Source organism: Nanorana parkeri, unplaced genomic scaffold (assembly GCF_000935625.1).
Source record: "Nanorana parkeri isolate BGI_ZX_2015 unplaced genomic scaffold, ASM93562v1 scaffold773, whole genome shotgun sequence".
Taxonomy (NCBI): Eukaryota; Metazoa; Chordata; class Amphibia; order Anura; family Dicroglossidae; genus Nanorana; species Nanorana parkeri.
The window spans coordinates 345,820-363,120 of NW_017307041.1; the positions used below are offsets into that span (position 1 = coordinate 345,820).

A 17,301-nucleotide genomic window follows, 5' to 3' on the forward strand; every position below is an offset into this window, starting at 1 on the left:
CCCCCCCCACTGCAAGGGTTAACTGCTCATTTTTGTCTGGGGTCAAAAATAAAGTTATACTCACCTGAACCTCTGAGCCGGCTTGTTCTCAGACTGGTCCTTCCATCCTCTCTCCCCCTCTGCTTCAGCAGTCTAAGGTCCCATAAATCATCACATTCGACACACTGTGTATAGGACATGAGGATGATGAGGAATTCCAATTCTGCAGTGGAGGAGGAGACAGTCTGGAAGGAGGGCTATAACAGCTGGCTGGCTTGGAACTTTGGGCGAGTATAACTGTTCTTTTTGAACCTAGACAAGAACAAGCACCTAACCCTTGCAGTGCTGGGATACCCCCACTGCAAGGGTTAATGATTTTTCCTGGACTTCTTTAAAAAGGAGAACTATGAGGCGAGTGCTTTTCACTCACCTCATAGTTCTACCCGACCTGTGACAATGAGACTGTCACAGGTCGGCTCAGTAGATCGGGAGGTGAGTGAACACATACCGGCGTTCGCTCACCTCTCGATCCCGTCACGGCAGAGGGCCGTGACAGGGGAGGGGCTGGATTCCCCCCTCCCCGATCCTCCAGCGCTGACTGGTGGAACGGATGGGGGAGGGGGCGGGTACAGCTGGCTCTGCCTCTACGTAGGCAGAGCCAGCTGTCACTCACGCAGCTGGGTGGATCCAGACATAATTGTCGGGATCCGTTTCAGCTGCGGCGTCTCAGTATACCGCGAGCAGCAGCGTATACTGAGCCTAGGGTGACAGGAGGACGCTAGTTTGTGTCCTCCCGTTACCCTAAGGAGAACTATGGGGAAAAGCCCTGAGCCCATAGTTCTCCTTTAACCCTTTGTTAGGACAGAAGGTGACCAAATCTTTTAAATTGTAAGCCCCCCACGGGCAGGGCCCTCCTTACCATCTTGTCTTGAATTGTATTGACTGTAATGTCTTCCTTATATGGTAAAGCGCTGCGCAAACTGTTGGCGCTATATAAACCCTGTATAATAAAATAGTTTACAGCAGATGGGACCTGCCAGCAAAGACAGGGTTAATTATTGTGAACCTTATCCTCCCCATCTCCCTGGCATTCCAAAGTTAGATTTAGTACAGAAAAAAACATTTTCTTCCAGAATTGAGCATGTTTTTATGTAAGCAGCAGTTATTTTTATGTTATGTGGATGGGCACATATAACAAGTGCAAAATATGTTTATGCAAATGTGGCAGTAAAAGGGGAAATAAAACTATAAAGAGAAAGTTGAGGAAATCGATGTGCTCATATTCCCTGTGAATCTGAAGCTGGCCATACACCTATAGATTATCTGCAGATTTCCTATGGTCAGATGGAAAAAGTGCCACAGATTCCTCCATCTACGCTAAACTGTGTGGATGGAGGAATCTCCCACTGGGCCAAGCTTCAGTATTGTGCTAGTCGGCACCCGCTGGCTCTCAAAATACCTGAACATTTCCGGCATCCAATCAGATTGTTCAGGTATTTTGACAGCCAGCGGGGCCGACTAGCAAGATACTGAAGCTTGGCCCAGTGGGAGATTCCTCCATCCACACAGCTTAACGTAGATGGAGGCATCTGTTGCACTTTTTCCATCTGACCATAGAAAATGTGCAGATAATCTATAGGTGTGTGGCCAGCTTTATGCACCAGATACTAAAACAACTTTTCTATCATAAATACTCTCTTTACTACAGACCACTTAGTCATTTATCTTACAATAAATTTGATCCTCCTTACTGTCAACATCTCTGGCTTCCTGCCAGTAAATTGACTATTAGTTCATTTCCTTCTTTCACAGGAATCTTGCTAGGAAACTTTGGCTTTATACCCCTTTCCTTCCATAAACTTTCTAACTAACGTTTTTCTGGTAGATTCTCATTCTACCTCCCATATTGCACAGCTCTCATCAACAGTTAGATTGTGAAGTGTTCCCGACATGTTTCACCTCATTGCGGCTTCATCAGGGGATATGATAAGAAATATGCATAGGTGCAGATGTAGCAGCAAAAAGTCTCCTCTCATGAAGGGCCCCTTTTATTTTCAGGATTTCCCTCAACATGTTGTGAATAAAAGGTGAAAGACCAGTTGTTACTACCGTATGCAGTTTACCAGAGAGGCATGATGGGAGTATATTATGACATCATCTACGCCCACATTCCAATATGGCACAAAGCCCCTATTATTGGGAATGCTTTTTTTGTGTGGGTGTGGAGGAGGGGGCTGTAGATTCACAGGTAAACAATATACATTTTTAATATTAAAGCCCAACTCTGGGCACAAGGAAAACTCACCAGAATGCCATTCCATTGGCATCAGAAACCTACCGAACTGCTGCGTTTATTTCACAGCTGTCAGATTTTCTTTTACATATGGGGGGGGGGGGGGTGTGGGGATATGCCATAGTGTGCATACCAGGAATAATGGGAAGGACAGTGCGTGTATACCAGGATTAATAGGATGGATGATGCGTGCGTGTTTGTATATACCAGGAATAATGGAAAGGAAGATGCGTGTATACCAGGAATAATAGAAAGGATGGTGCGTGTGTAGATACCAGGAAGGATGGTGCGTGTGTAGATACCAGGAAGGATGGTGTGTGTGTAGATACCAGGAAGGATGGTGTGTGTGTAGATACCAGGAAGGATAGGCTGGATCAGGTATATAGTACTCTATGAGTAAAGAACGTCATTATACATCTCAGTGTTCCTTAGAGCACAATACTGACACATAAGCCATGATTACCTTCCGTCACCACACGTCCAATCAGTGAGCAGATCCAGAGAGGAGGGGGCGGGGCCAATCCAGACTTCTACAGCCAAAGTCAAGATCTGCATAGGCCTCCATATTTGTAGAATGATGGACGTATCTGACAAGGGGATGGAATGAAACCTTTAATGTAATAATAAAATCTAAGCTCACATTCACCCGGCATGTCAGATTTATCCATCAATCAATAAATCTAGGGCTGGAATTCATGTCTCTGGGCCGAGCACACATACAGACAGTCTCCGGAAACCACTGCAGGTGGAGGGAAGATGATCACAGAAAGAAAAGGCTTGTAATGGTTAATCCTGAAAAAAATAACATTCCCATCTACAAGATTTCCGTGTGATTGGAACATTCTTAAAGGCCCAATCGATCGTGTGGTATTTGCTCAGCTGAGCGATCAGGCCCAGAGAACGATGTCTGCAGTGCAGGTGGGAGATGGCACAAGGACACGATGGAAATGACAGCAGACGACAGGGCGGCACCGGCCCGAGCACAGCAGGCCGGAGGGGTTTCCGTACTGCAGGATTAGGCCGAGTCAGTCGAGGATGACGGAGCGATATATATGGGGATGTAGAGAGAACACAGCAGGCCGCGGTGACCCACCCCGACCTATGACAACAATCCCTTCCCACCCTTCCGCCACAGCCCAGGCTTCCGCACCTGAGAATAGCGATCCGCTGACACGGCTTCCACACGCTCTCACACACACCCGGCAGGCTCAGCTTCCTCCCCGTCCCCTCTCCTGCGGGATTCAATGCCGTTCTACTTCCGTTCCAGTCGCCACTTCCGCTTCACGCAAGCCCCGCCCTCTCCTCAAAGCGGGACTGGCTGCATCCCAGGGGTGTAGAGCGGGGAGTGACTTCAATGTCACCATGGCAATCGGGGTGACGTCAGCGGTCTGTAGAAAGGAGCGGCGCTCAGGGTGGGGGCGGGGAAAGTGTCTGGGCGGCCTGATTGCCTCATAGTATGACATTATGAATGTCTGCCTGGTTACCCAGCTCTTCTTTATTGCCATAGCGCGGAATATTGATGCAAGCAATGCCATTTTTTTTTTTTTTGCAAATAAAAGACGTGTGATCGTAAACTGCGTCAAGTAATGGGGAAAAGGGTGAACTTTGAAATAAATATGGAACTGAAATATGTATGTCTAAAGTGAACCTGTCTAAACACACCTGAGGTTCCTTGTACGAATAGAGCTTTTAGGGCACGTTCACACCAGCCCAGTCTGCAGCCATGCAATAATGTGCTTTGCATTAGGGCAGTGTATTCATTTGAATGGGCTGTGCAATACACCACAATGGGCAGAGCATTTGCAGCATGCAGTGCCTTTAAGTTTCACTTCTGACAGGTTGCGCTATTAGCGAAGCAGGGAAGCCCAGATGTCAGGTGGACTGTAAAGGATCTCTGGTGGGCTCTGCAGGGTCTCAGGCTGAGACCACCATAGACCCTTCACAACCCACCATAGACCTTGCAAAGCCCACTTGAGTCCCTGCAGACCCCCACTATAGACCCGTGCAGAGCCCACCATTGACCCTGCACAGAGACTCTCAGGTGGGCCGTGCAGGGTCCCTTTCAAAAAGTGTCAACTAGAACTCTGCTCCTCTTACCTGCAGCTCCCCTACCTGCCTCCACCCAGATAGCAGCAATTGAGCTGCAAGTTTGAAAATGACTTGCTAAACTATTGCAGACTTGCCAAGCTTTACAATTTTGTTGCACAATTACAGCAAGTCTGCATTGCAAGTGTCCAGATCAATGAGCTTTGCAAAAGTGCTGTACACTCGCAGAGCTCTTGCTAAGACCTGCAGGACTCTTGCTGTAGACTTGCCAAGCAAATTTGCTACAAATTCAAAAAGTGTCAACTAGAACTTGTGCTGCGAGTGTTCTGCAAGTCTACAACTTGCCGGGAATATGTGCAGCAAGTTAACAAGAATTACAATTTAACCCTGGCACAAGTGGCAAGTTATCCTTGCTATCTGGGCAGGACATGTAGCTTCTTCCTCCAGCCTGGAGCCACCAGAAGCTTCTTCCTCCAGCCTGGAGCCGCCCAAAGCTTCTTCTTTCAGCCTGGAGCCACCCGAAGCTTCTTCCTCCAGCCTGGAGCCGCCGAAGCTTCTTCCTCCAGCCTGGAGCCGCCCGAAGCTTCTTCCTCCAGCCTCGCTGCCAGGCCCCACCAGCAGCCGCCTGATTAGGCAGCCGAGGCTGCCTGATTCTGTGCACTCGACTTGCCTCTCCAATTTCAGAAAGCCAGTTTTCACCGCCCCCCTGCAAAGTGCCGCCCAAGGCAAACGCCTTGTTCGCCTCATGGAAAATACGCCCCTGATGGCACGTTAGGTCATTGCCGCATATTGCTCTACAAAGGTCCTGCTAGGGTCGGAACGTGCCTTCTGGGCCCATGTCTCCTACCTCTCCTTTCGTCGGTCTCTGTGGCATTGGGAGTGTGGGAAGCCCGTAGCCCAAGTAGGGATGAGCTCACGTTGGGCCAGAACTTGAGTTTGTTGGAACCTAGAAGGAAGCTGTTGGTAGACTTTTCAGCTGTGGCGGGATACTGGTGACATCATCAACCTTATATGGTCATATTAGGTCAATGTCTTTGACCAAATGGAACCATGTAAGGTCAATGATGTCACCAACATCATGCCCGTTTGCAGGAATGCCCCAGCTGCGACTAACTGTGCAGACACTGACCACTTCCTTACAGGTTTCAACAACCTCAAGTTCTGATCCAACCTGAGCTCATAACTATTCCCGAGTCATGCGGGGCCCCATTTGTTTCCCCATTTTTTGGGCATTGGGGATCCCCTTAAAATGCCTACCAGACCTGAAGGGTGTGGTATTGATTGCCAGTAAACCGCATGCTGGTTTTTGTTTTGTTTTTATTTTTACATCAGAGGTCCCTCATAACATTCCTGCCAGGCCTAAAGGGTCTGGTATGAATTAGGGTGAGGGGGGTGGGCAAGCAGTTTTTTTTTTTTGTGTTGTCAGAAATGAAAAAGAAACAAAGTAAACATGTAATGTCACTTTTCTGTGCAATTAATTTTAGTTTGTAACGATCATGTAACTCATTCAAAATTAACGAAATTCTGATTTGGGCTCAGTTTCACCAATGACCCCTTCAGTCTTTCTGTCTCCAGGTGTGGAATCGGACACAGAAAAGTCTGGATTCCGTGGTCAGCATACATTCCAAATAAAGAGAGGGCTCTGCTGGTGGAGGACCCAGAGTCATTTGTCAGTGGGATTAGCTTGGACATTTCAGATGTTTAAGGTGCTGACCACGGATGCCAGCACCTGGGGTTGGGGTTCTCACCTTGAAGGTCAGATGGCACAAGGACAGTGGAGTCTGATGGAAGCAGATGCCTCTTCTATTTGGAGTGAACTCAAAGCAGTTTTTTATTCTCTGCACACATTTCAGGCACAGGTGAGAGGGGTTCATCTACAAGTTCTCTCAGACAACGCTACTGTAGTAGCCTACATAAACAAGCAGGGAGGGACTCGGAGTCCTCCTCTTCAATGTCTAGCAAGAGATATTTTTGCGTGGGCAGAGGTAAACATAGCTTCCCTGTCTGTGGTTCACCTAAAGCAGGGGTGGACAAACTCTGGCCCTCCAGCTGTGGTGAAACTACAAATCCCATGATGCATCTCTCTCCGGGAGTCATGTCTGTGAGAATCTTGCAATGCCTCATTGGATTTGTAGTTCCACCACAGCTGGAGGGCCGGAGTTTGGCCACCCCTGACCTAAAGGGTTCAATACCTGGCTCAGATCGAATACATTTTGGGAAAACCAGAGTTAGACTTGCCGCTAACTCTATTTCCAATAGTCTTCCAGGACAGCATGGTCTCCGCTCTTTGCTGGGGACTATTTTGAAATGTTTTTGATATGTTTGTTGCCTTCTTATGTAGTTTTCTTTAGTTCCGTGCTTTGGTTCTCTTATATATTGAAGAGCATCCTGTGAGGGCGGTCTTTTGAACTCTATGTTGGCGTGTTTCCTGCTTGAGGGGAGGTATTGCCACATCTAACCTGCTGTCCTGGAAGATTATTGGAAATAGAGTTACCGGTAAGTCTAACTTTGCTTTTCCGAAGATTCTTCCTTACAGTCTTAATGTTCCGGCTCCAACCTGTAGCTTCTACTTTAGACCCTGTTACCAGGTGTTTGGCTCATTAGTTTTTTCTGAATGATTTAAAACTGCAATATTTAGGCTTCCCTCCCTTGAGGATTTATGTCCTCTTATGTTGCCTAGACTCTGTCTTGGGGTATACTACCCCTTTGCTTACCTACACTCTTTTTTTGCTATGAAGTCTATTGATATGAGGATCATTGCACTTCTTGTGGTGCTTATCAATCGTAAGGCCTGCCTCCTTCAAGAGAGGCTTATCAACAAATATCAGTTTTCTGCTGCTTTTCTCTGAATGTGAAATTGATTGTATTGAGCTTTGAGCAGTCCAATAAAATATTAGAGTGTGACTTTATATTTGGCCAGGCAGTGTATCAGACAGGTTATATTTTGATTATAACACCTCTGCATAATTTATTGGTGGTTGTTGGAAGGTCCCCTTCTTATTCTTCTTTTTCTAAGGTCCCTGTTTGTCTTTTGCGTTACAATATATCCTAACTCAGCCTTCCCTTTTATATAGGTGTGTGGATCTCTCTACCATCTCCTTAAAAGGGACTTAGTACTCTACCGTTGTTGGTTTCACATTGAATGTCTCCTTAACCCTCTCCCTTTAGAATACTGTTGAGAAGACCATTTTATTATGGATCGTCCTCTCCCTGAAGTCAAGTGTTATGGGTGTTCTACTCCAACCCCCAGCTGTTTACTGGTTGATCCTTGATACCTTGTTTGTCCAACATTAATTTATCTCAGTTCATTGGTTTGTTGTCTTAGGCTTCAGTCTTTATCTTAGAAAAGAATCTTCTGTTGTTGACCATTTAAGCTGTTGTTTTTTTTCTATATGGTGTTTGATTGGCTGTCCTCCACATTCTTGTTGAGGTCGATCATTCTTTTAGATAGCAGTCTCCCCTTAGTGGTGCTACCTGTCCTCTACTGGAACAACAGATTTTCTTGGTGCATATCTTGTTAGTAGCAGTTTCCATATTTGCTTCCATTTGTTTTCATCAAGCTTTGATTCCCCCAGATATTCTTCTAAAAAGATTTTTACATCTGTTGGATTTCTCAGTGGCTGTTGCTCACCCTTCAGTTGGATTGCTTTTGGATATCACAAATGTCCAAGCATTACTACATTCCTGTCTCCCTCAATGGACGGTAAAGATAATAGGATTCTTGTACTTGTTCCAAAATGGCATACCGAGGCGATCCGGTACGGTTGGGCATATTTTCAGGGATGGACCTGGAGCAAGAGCTCCAGGTGTCCCTATGTTAAACTGGACCTGGGCTCACATGCCAGCAGAGAGGGCCCCCGCGTGCTATAGGTTCGCCACCACTGCCCTAAGGTTTGCTAGTGTCCAGACCTCCTGAAGGTGGCAGTATAACCCATATTTCAGGAATTACTACATTCCTGTGTCCCTCAATGGATGTGAACAACAAGCTTTTATGATAAGTACATAAATCTTATTTTTTTTAAATTTCCTAGTAGGAAGGGAAAATTATCTTTTGGCAGAAGTGACATACAAAATATCTACTGCCAAAAAATTTGGCTACTACCCCCACTTCAGTTCACTTTCCACTGAATATTAAATTTAAATCCAATGGAGGCTATTTATAAACAATTTGAAGGTCAATTTGCCTGACATTTTGCCCAAAATTCTGCAATATTTTTTGGCCAACGTTCAAACTCTTTATAAAGTTTAATTAGTGGACAATCACCCAGTTATAATTACATTGCCTAACATTCAGCACCATCTGTTCTTCAGTAGGAGAAGAGCTTTACTGTGACATTTACCTTATCTATAAAAGGACGAATGCTTCCCTACAAATTCTTCTGACATTTCTTCAATCTGCTTGTAAATAAAAATGCTTAGTTGGTTGCCCTGAAAAATCAGAGATTTAGTGAGTACTAAAGCTGTGGTTTTAACGCAAGTTCAGTACTTATAGGGTTAACTGTCACTTTGTTTATTTGTTTATTATTTTGTTTGTTTTTTGAAAAATTGAATTATCCCCTCCAATTTGCCCCATCTCCCACACTCACCTAACCAATGAGAGGTGCTTCTGACCAATGACAAACTTCTTTCTAAGTCTGGGGACTGCACTGACAATGAGTGCTTGCCATTTGGGAGCGAAATTTGAAATAAATGCCGCAGGGCTGCAATCCCGTATACGGAGTATAGATATTAAAGTGACAGCGGCAGAGGGGAGGGAGTGATCGTTGAGTGGGAGGGAGGTGGGTCGGGGTTTGGGGCTGATTGGTACATTTCAAGAGGATCTGGTAGCGTTTTAAAATAACCCTGTTGCTGTATAAAAAAAGAGTTTTAAAATGGCCACTAAATGAAGTTGATGAGCAAAGGAAATAAATGTTCTATGCTCCTTAGCTCTAGCTAGTGGAAATAATGTATTATTACATCAGAATACATTCATTTAGATCCACTTCTGTTCTCTCTACTTTTGGTGCGGCAGTGCCCCCCCTGATCCACCATGAAGGTGAGGCTGAAAACACTTCCTTCAAATCTTAGCTCCTTGACAGATTAGAAGGGGCACCGCCAGGAAAATAGAAGTGAGTCCAGAAGTGGCTTTTTAATTAGCAAAGCAGTACTGGAGAATGATGGTGATTTGAAGCCTCACCTCTGCGGTGGATCGACAAAAGAAGAAGAGAGCCCAGAAGTGGGGGTGGGGTAGGGAGTTGTGGATGGAGAACTTCTCCTGGGTGGGGGGAGCAACTTTGCCCCCGGGTGATGGAATGTCTAGCTTCGCCACTGGCACTACCATTCCCATTAAAAGCCCCTATAACACCTGTCAATGGATCAACAAATGAGCATGAGCTTTTTTGACCAAAGCAAGTCAAGCACAGCATAGATGTGAACTAGTGCCCTTAAAAACAATGGCAAACCATGGGCACATTAAATGAATAGGTGTGAATGGGCCCTAAGGATTTTTGTACATAGAGATTTCTGTTTCACCGCTAACTTGCATTTTTGAAGTAATTTAAAAAAATCTGGCATGCACTGTTTAATGTTTTAATTACATTATTTGTAGCAATGTACATTGACGCTGACTTTTGAATTAGCTGCTATCTTAACATATAAGCACATCAAGGGCCATTTATTAAGCAAATTGGCTACACATTTAGACCCAAATCAGACTGCTGTCAGTTATAAAGTCTTTGCAACAGTCTTTGTGTATTTGCAACCTCTGCACCTATAATCCTGGGCAGGAAACTACAACAGGTCTGTGACAGTTTTACCACTGGAGGTGAGTCAGATTTTAACTCAAAACAGATGCACAATTAAGAAGGGGTCAGGGGCAGGTTTTATTCTTTTGCAGTGCTATTTACAGCAACAGATGGAGACATGTCTGAATGATGCTGCCTAATTATAAGAAAGATCTGTCTCAAATCTGCCTCAGTGCTCCTGTTTAGCATTGCCTGGCTATGCAACAAAATTGATAAATGTCCCCCACCATGTTCTATTCTGCTGTGTTTAAATTGTATTTATTCTTCTATAGAAGTCAATAGGAATGTAGTTTATACCTGACAAATGCTTTTTGAAAAGCAAGCACCCCCCCCCCCCCCACCAGTGGCTTCTTTCACATTGATGGGAGCATTCCAGCTGCTGCTGATCAATATAATGCTGCTAGAAGATATTTTGTAATGCTTTTTTGGCATTATACTGCATTTTCAGGGACATGATTGGTCCCAATGTGATAATGCCTTAAAGCCATACCTTTGAGCCTCATGCACATGTTCACCTGAGGCCATGTACCATACATTGTGAGCATATTTCTGCATTCAGGATTACACAGCTACTGCATACCGTCGCCAATAGTAATGAATGGCTGCAGGCAGCTGTACGTCGGTTTAGAGCACTTCTTGCGTAAAGCTGCACATGCGTACGGGTGCACAGCCCGGGGCACAGCTATAGTACAGCTTTATGCATGCACAGGTTTAAGCAAGTAATATACAGAGAAAAATATCCAGAACTCCCACTACAGATACAGGCCCCTTCACTCTTAAAAATGGGTGCAAACTCACCAGTAGTCCCTAATCCACTCTATATTCATATAACTCGGGATAAAAGGAAGTTGCACTCCATATTAAAAAGCCTTGCATTTATTATTTTTTTAAAGTGCAATATGCCTTTCAGTGAAACTGGAAATGGTGTTTGAACACACTCATGATACAAAGAACACTAGCAAATCCACTAAGGAATGGCTCAGAAAGAAAAAACATCAGGTTATAGTACAATTTTATTGAAATGCTGTGGTCAGATTTGAAATGGGCAGTCTATGCAAGGAAAAATACCTACAAACATTGTGAAAAAGAAGGAATTTTGAATCGAGGAGTAGAAAAATGTCATGATTGCAGAGACTGGTTGCTTAAAGAAGGCATTTCTACTAAAGTAGGCAATATCAGCTTGTGAAGTCAAGGGTGTACTTACTTTTTACACAGTACACCATTACATATATTGATATTTGTGTTAAATAAATAATTGAAAAGGCTAATTTTCCTTGTGTTTTTGTTCAAGTATATTACCTTTATCTGTAGGCACTGTTTAAATAAGGATCTAATGCGTAGCTGGTTAGATATGTTAAAAACCTTTTTAAACATCAGATATCTAGGGTCTGGTCTCTTTGCTAGTGATGTGTGTGACTACATTATGCCAAGATCAAAAAAGCTTTCTAAACCCGCACAAAGTGATGGATACCTATGAGTCTGGCAACGAGTTTCAAAACTCGCCAAATTATTTGAAATCATTCATTCCACCATGAAGAAAATAATTTACAAATGGTGTAGATTTAAAAACAATGCTAATTTGTCTAGGACTGGCTGGCCCAAGAGCCGACTGGTGCTATAAGAAGTCTCCAAGAACTCCAAAATATAATCGAAGGATCTGCAGATAACGTTTGCAACAGTTGGTGTCAAAGTGCATTCATCTACAATTAAATAGAGATTGCACCAATTTAACCTTTAAAATTTCCATGGGGTGTATTTACTTTTTCACATGGCTGTAAATGTATAGACAGTTGAAACATTGGTGATCTATCATGCTGTCTAGACATATACAGACAATGCCGTATATAGAGAACTGCTGGTATGTCTTAGTATATATACATCAAGTTCAAGAACTGCATTATGTTAGTGACACTAAACTCAGGAGTTACATTTCAAAACTGCATTCAGGTACCCTAACTATTAACAGAAATGTATCTTATTTGTGTATCACTCGGCTGTAGATCCTCAAATCATCTCTGAATTCATACTGACAGTGTCCTTCCTTCTGGAGGGGGGCTACTTTTGTTCCCCATGTGTGTGTTTTAATGTAGTCACCACTCCAAGCTCACTCCTGTGATGCACTACAATCTCACGTTTGTTTACTCATTTGTACTGAAATTGTGGTCCATCATGGGAGAAAGATTGGAGGGGTGGCTACTTCACAACACACACAGGGACCATGGGGAGCAAAAGTAGCCACCCTCCAGAAGGAAGGACAGTGTCAGCACCAATTCAGAGATGATTTGAGGATCTACAGCCGAGTAATTCACATATACGGTACAGTTTTATTAATAGTTAAGGTACTTAAATGCATTTTTAAGATTTAACCCCTGAGTTTAGTGTCTTTTTAACCGCTTGAAGACCAGGCGTTTAGACCCCCCTTCCTGACCAGACCATTTTCAGTATTCAGCGCTGCAGTACTTTGACTGACATTTATTCCGTTTTCGCAGATATGCGCACCTGACGCATGTTTACATGCGTGTATGTAGGCGTGGGGACTTTAAAAAAATAATTGTTTTTTTAAATTCTTTTTTATGTGTAACTTAAAATTTTTTTGGGGGAAACTTTACATTTTTTTCCTATTTTTTTTTCCACTTAACTTTATTGCTGTCACAGAGGGGGCTGAGAAACCCCTATATGTGATAGCAAAAGAGGTGACAGGTCCTCTTAATGGAGACATCAGGGGTCTCCAAGACCCCTAATGTCACTTAGGACCCCCCTGAAGAAGCTGATGAAGCAGAGATCTGCTTCATCAGCTTCTCTCCAGCATCTGAAGCTGGAGAGTGACACGAGAATGCGGAAGTGCTGTAATATACACCACGTCCGCATTCTGACAGCGCAGAGGGGACCGGAGGGAGATCGTGAACTGACCTCCCTCTAATCCCCTCTCAGAGAGCCACTATGCTGGTCTCGGGCTCGCACCGGGCACAGCGGAGCCCGGGTCAGCGTGACAGTGGGGGGCGCACAAATCGGAACACCATACAAGCGATCCACCGGCTCTATAGCCGGCGGATCGCTTGTATGATAACTGGCATTGCTGCCGGTTTTTAAATTATTCGTCTTTCCCGCTCGTGCGTGGCGTGATCTAACAGGACGTGTATACACGCCCAGTTACATCCAAGGAGCTCCTGGCGGGCCGTGTATACACAACGGCTGGCCGGGAGGTAGTTAAGGAAGTTTGGATACATTTTTGAGGTGATTGGCTAGCACACCAGGTGTGTGCAGCCAATCCCAGAAACGCCTCTGACACCTAGGGGTTGTGTGGCTTACACCCTGCCATGCTCACACCATGGCTTGGGCGTGCTTTCCATGTCCCTGCCGCATCCATGGGAACTGGTGACGTGGCCGATCCCACACTCTTGTGGGTGTGTGCTGCCAATCCCAGTGTGGACTGTATTTACAGCCAAACCCTACATTCTGGATGCAATATGCGGCCTGACATGTCGGATAGCGATAGGCCACTCCCTCACTGCTCGAAATGGCTTCTCTATGTGTATTTACAAGGTATTTATATCTGTTCAATTTCTCTGTACATGCATATCTGTCTAGGCGGTGCTTGTTATAGACTATGCATTCATCACCTGATTACCACACCTGCAATTGTTTTACTATGATGGGATTGTGATGTAATTTGGACGTTACATAATCACGGCAGACTAGGGGATTGGCTCATTTCCACAGTATGGTGTGTATACAGGTGAAACTCGAATAATTAGAATATTGTGCAAAAGTAATGGCAGTAATTGCTGCAAAAGGGGCCCAAACCAAGTACTGAGTACATATGCATGCTTGTACTTTTCAGAGGTCCGATATTGTTCTATGTACATTCCTTGTTTTATTGATTGCATGTAATAATCTACTTTTTTGAGATTGTGGATTTGGGGTTCTTGGGGTTTTCATGAGCTGTAAGCCATAATCATCACAATTATGACAAATCACGGCTTGAATTATCTTGCTTTGCATGCAATGAGTCTCTCTCATATATTAGTTTCACCTTTTAAGTTGCATTAGTGAAATAAATGAACTTTGCCCGATATTCTAATTATTCGAGTTTCACCTGTATATGTATATGGTTTCACTTGCGTTTGCATCACTCATTTTGCCTGATGAAGGGGATCCTGTGAGACCCCGAAATGTTGCTTTTTGATGCATTGTGCTATGTTTCATGCGTCAATAAATAGACGCTATTGATTCATTACTTGGAGTGCCGGTGTCTATATTATCCTGGCTCAATCATCCTCCCAATTTCCTGCCCTGCCGGGCCTGTGCTCGGATCAAGGGTCTGGTAGGAATAGTAGCGGGACCCCACGTTTTTTCCTCCATTTTCTGGGGCTGGGGTTCCCCCTTAAAATTCCTACCAGACCGAAAGGGACTGGTATGGATTTTGAGGGGAACCCCACGCACTTTTTTTTTTTTCACTTGGGGGGCTCCCTCCTAACATTCCTACCAGACCTAAAGCGTCCTAAAGTATCGATTGGGGGAACACTTTTTTTTCCTCTACTAAAGACTGTAAAAAAATATATATATTTTTGTTTTTTCTCTAATGTCACTTTGCTGTAATGAAAATTCGTCCACAAACGAAAAATCGTACAGACTACCTCTACCGAATTTCGTCCGAATGCCGAAAAACTGCTGCTCCTTCATTGTTTAGTCACAAGCAGGAATGTAGCAGAACCTGTAAAATAGGTAACTACCATTATCCAGGATTTCATGGAGTGAAGGTTGCTTGATTCTTGTAGCTGGAAGAATAAGGTAAGACATATGCAGGAGTCATGCAACGGAGATCCTGAAATTATGATTTTGCCTGGATTCCTACTTTAGTTAAAGTGAAGTAGGAATTTTTCAGGGTTAGAGATAGTGGACAGAATTCTGTATTGCAAAAAAGTAGTTAAATGTTAAAATGTTTTGTTTTTTTTCAGTGCAATACACCACAACACATGGATGATAATGGACATTTATGTGTTGTAGTGTGCTGGGTATAGCACTGCAATGACCACACTTAGGCTAGGTGCACACCTGGGCGATCCGTGACCGTGTGACAATCGTGCACAAAACCGTGCAGATTGCCGGCGGTCATGGAGTCGCCCACCACAGCTGGTCGTGCTGCAGGTGCCATTATTTTCCAATGGCACTCCGGTGGTGCCAGGCACATTGTGCGGTTTTCTGATGCGATTCCGTCTGTGCAATTGAACGCGGCTAAAAAAGCTGTGCGCCGTGTGTCGCAGAAAAGGTACTTTTTTAGCGATTGCTGTGCAGATGTAACCCCATTGAAATCAATGGGGCCGCGTGGCAACCGCTGTGTGCACTAGCACACGATCACACACGTCCCGGGTATCGCTCAGGTCTGATCCTAGCCTTAGTTCCACACATTAAAGCAGACCTTTACCCCCTTTCTCTAAAAATCACATCAGCATACAGCTCTGCATGCTGATATGAAATTATCTTACATTCATTAGTTAAACATATTTTCCTTTTACTTACAATTATTGTTTTTCCATATCCTGGGCATTAATTATGTAATCGTGGCCAAGCGTTGCATCACTGCTGGAAAATCTCATCTGTAATCTCATGAGATCTCAGTGAAAGGCATTTTCCTCCCATGAGATTATGTGCATGGTCACATGTTCTAGTCAAATGTGTCAGAGTTCCAGGAAGTAAAGGGAGATCTAGTAAGCTGCCCTTAGTAAAAATGTCCATTGTGAGATGAATGGGGAGGAAAAGAATAATAAGGTATGCAAAGAATAAAAAGCCGGCAATTATCTAGAAGTATGTGTTTGTAGATTGTCATTACTAAACATTTCTAAAGGTGTATTTGTTGTCTTTTTAAAAGATATGTGTAAATTTCCTCTTTAGGGCAACATACAGTAAAATGCTTGTTATCGCAATGCCTGTCCGTGAGAAATAACAGGAAAAGGACAGCATATAACTGGCCCCATAGTGATGGAAACGAATGAATACAATGCAGACTGGCAGGAAACTAGGAAACCTTTTATGCTGTAGAACAGTGTTCAAGCAGGAGTGATCCTGTAAGTACTGCCACAGACCACATTTCCTGGTGAGAGTTGTGATGTAATTGTCTTGTTGCTGCTACATGTATTTTAGGTTTCGTCATAGTGAGGATGGTTGCCATGGCAACAGGTGGTACGCAAATGAAATTCTGAAATAACATCAAGTCAAAAGAAGAATACAAATTTGAGTAGCAACAAAAAAAACAAACAAATCAGTGCCTTACATACCCATGACTGTCCATTTTATTAGAGGAGCTGTTTTGTGTTTAAAGCATTTTGCCAGGATGGGGAGTGAAAATGAACAAATCATGAAAAGATAGCTACAGATGCTATTAATATGGTTACTTTCAGTCTTCTAATAACCTTTTCACTGCTGGACAAATGTTTCCTTTTATATGTACACATGCTAAAATGAACATTACTTGAAAATTTACCAAAGACCCCCCAAAATATATATTTTCAAAGGGCCTGTAGATCACAAAGATGGCAGATCTATTTTTTGAACTAAATGTGCAATGGGCGAAATTTATCAAGTCTGGAGCAGACAAAAAGTGGAGCAGCTGTGCATGACAACCAATCAGCTTCTCTCTTCAGGCTGTTCAGTTAAGATTTGAAAATGAAACAGAGGCACTGATTGGTTGCCGTGCACAGCTGCTCCAGTTATTGTCTGCTCCAATTTTGATCAATTCCCCGCAATGTGTTTTGTACTAGCTAATAAAATAATTGAACTTAGGAAAAGCTAAGGTTCCCTCCCAACTTTTTTTATGGTCAAGTGACCCAAAAGTGATGTGGTAGGTGTTGGAAAATTAAACCAATGAAAGCTATTTGTCTTATTTGTGGCGTTATTTTATTTGTTGGGAATATACACAAAAAAAAGAAAAAAATACTGATTTTTAAAGGTACCCACACAAGCAAAGCTTAGATGAAAACATTATTCTTTATTTATGTACAAAGTAAAAAAAATCCTTTTTGAGTATGTGTGTTATTTATGGATGTGGTACCCCACTGGGAATGCCACAGCTGAAACTCCTATGTTTGTGATTCCAGAATAGCAAAGTAAAGTAATTACCTGGGGATTCTGCCTTTTTGATTGTTAATTTAATGTATTATAGTCACATTATTTTATATGAAAATACAAGAGGAGTGGGCAGTG

General features: G+C 43.5%; 1 protein-coding gene across 1 annotated transcript in view; it reads right to left on the reverse strand.

The window, feature by feature from the left end:
- The window catches only part of YWHAB (tyrosine 3-monooxygenase/tryptophan 5-monooxygenase activation protein beta), a 20,752-nt gene extending 17,177 nt beyond the window's left edge, over window positions 1–3,575 (reverse strand). The window contains exon 1 of the mRNA XM_018564702.1: window positions 3,423–3,575. The gene's annotated coding sequence lies outside the window, so the exon portion shown is untranslated. The remainder of the gene's footprint in view (window positions 1–3,422) is intronic.
- Window positions 3,576–17,301: the final 13,726 nt, after the last annotated feature.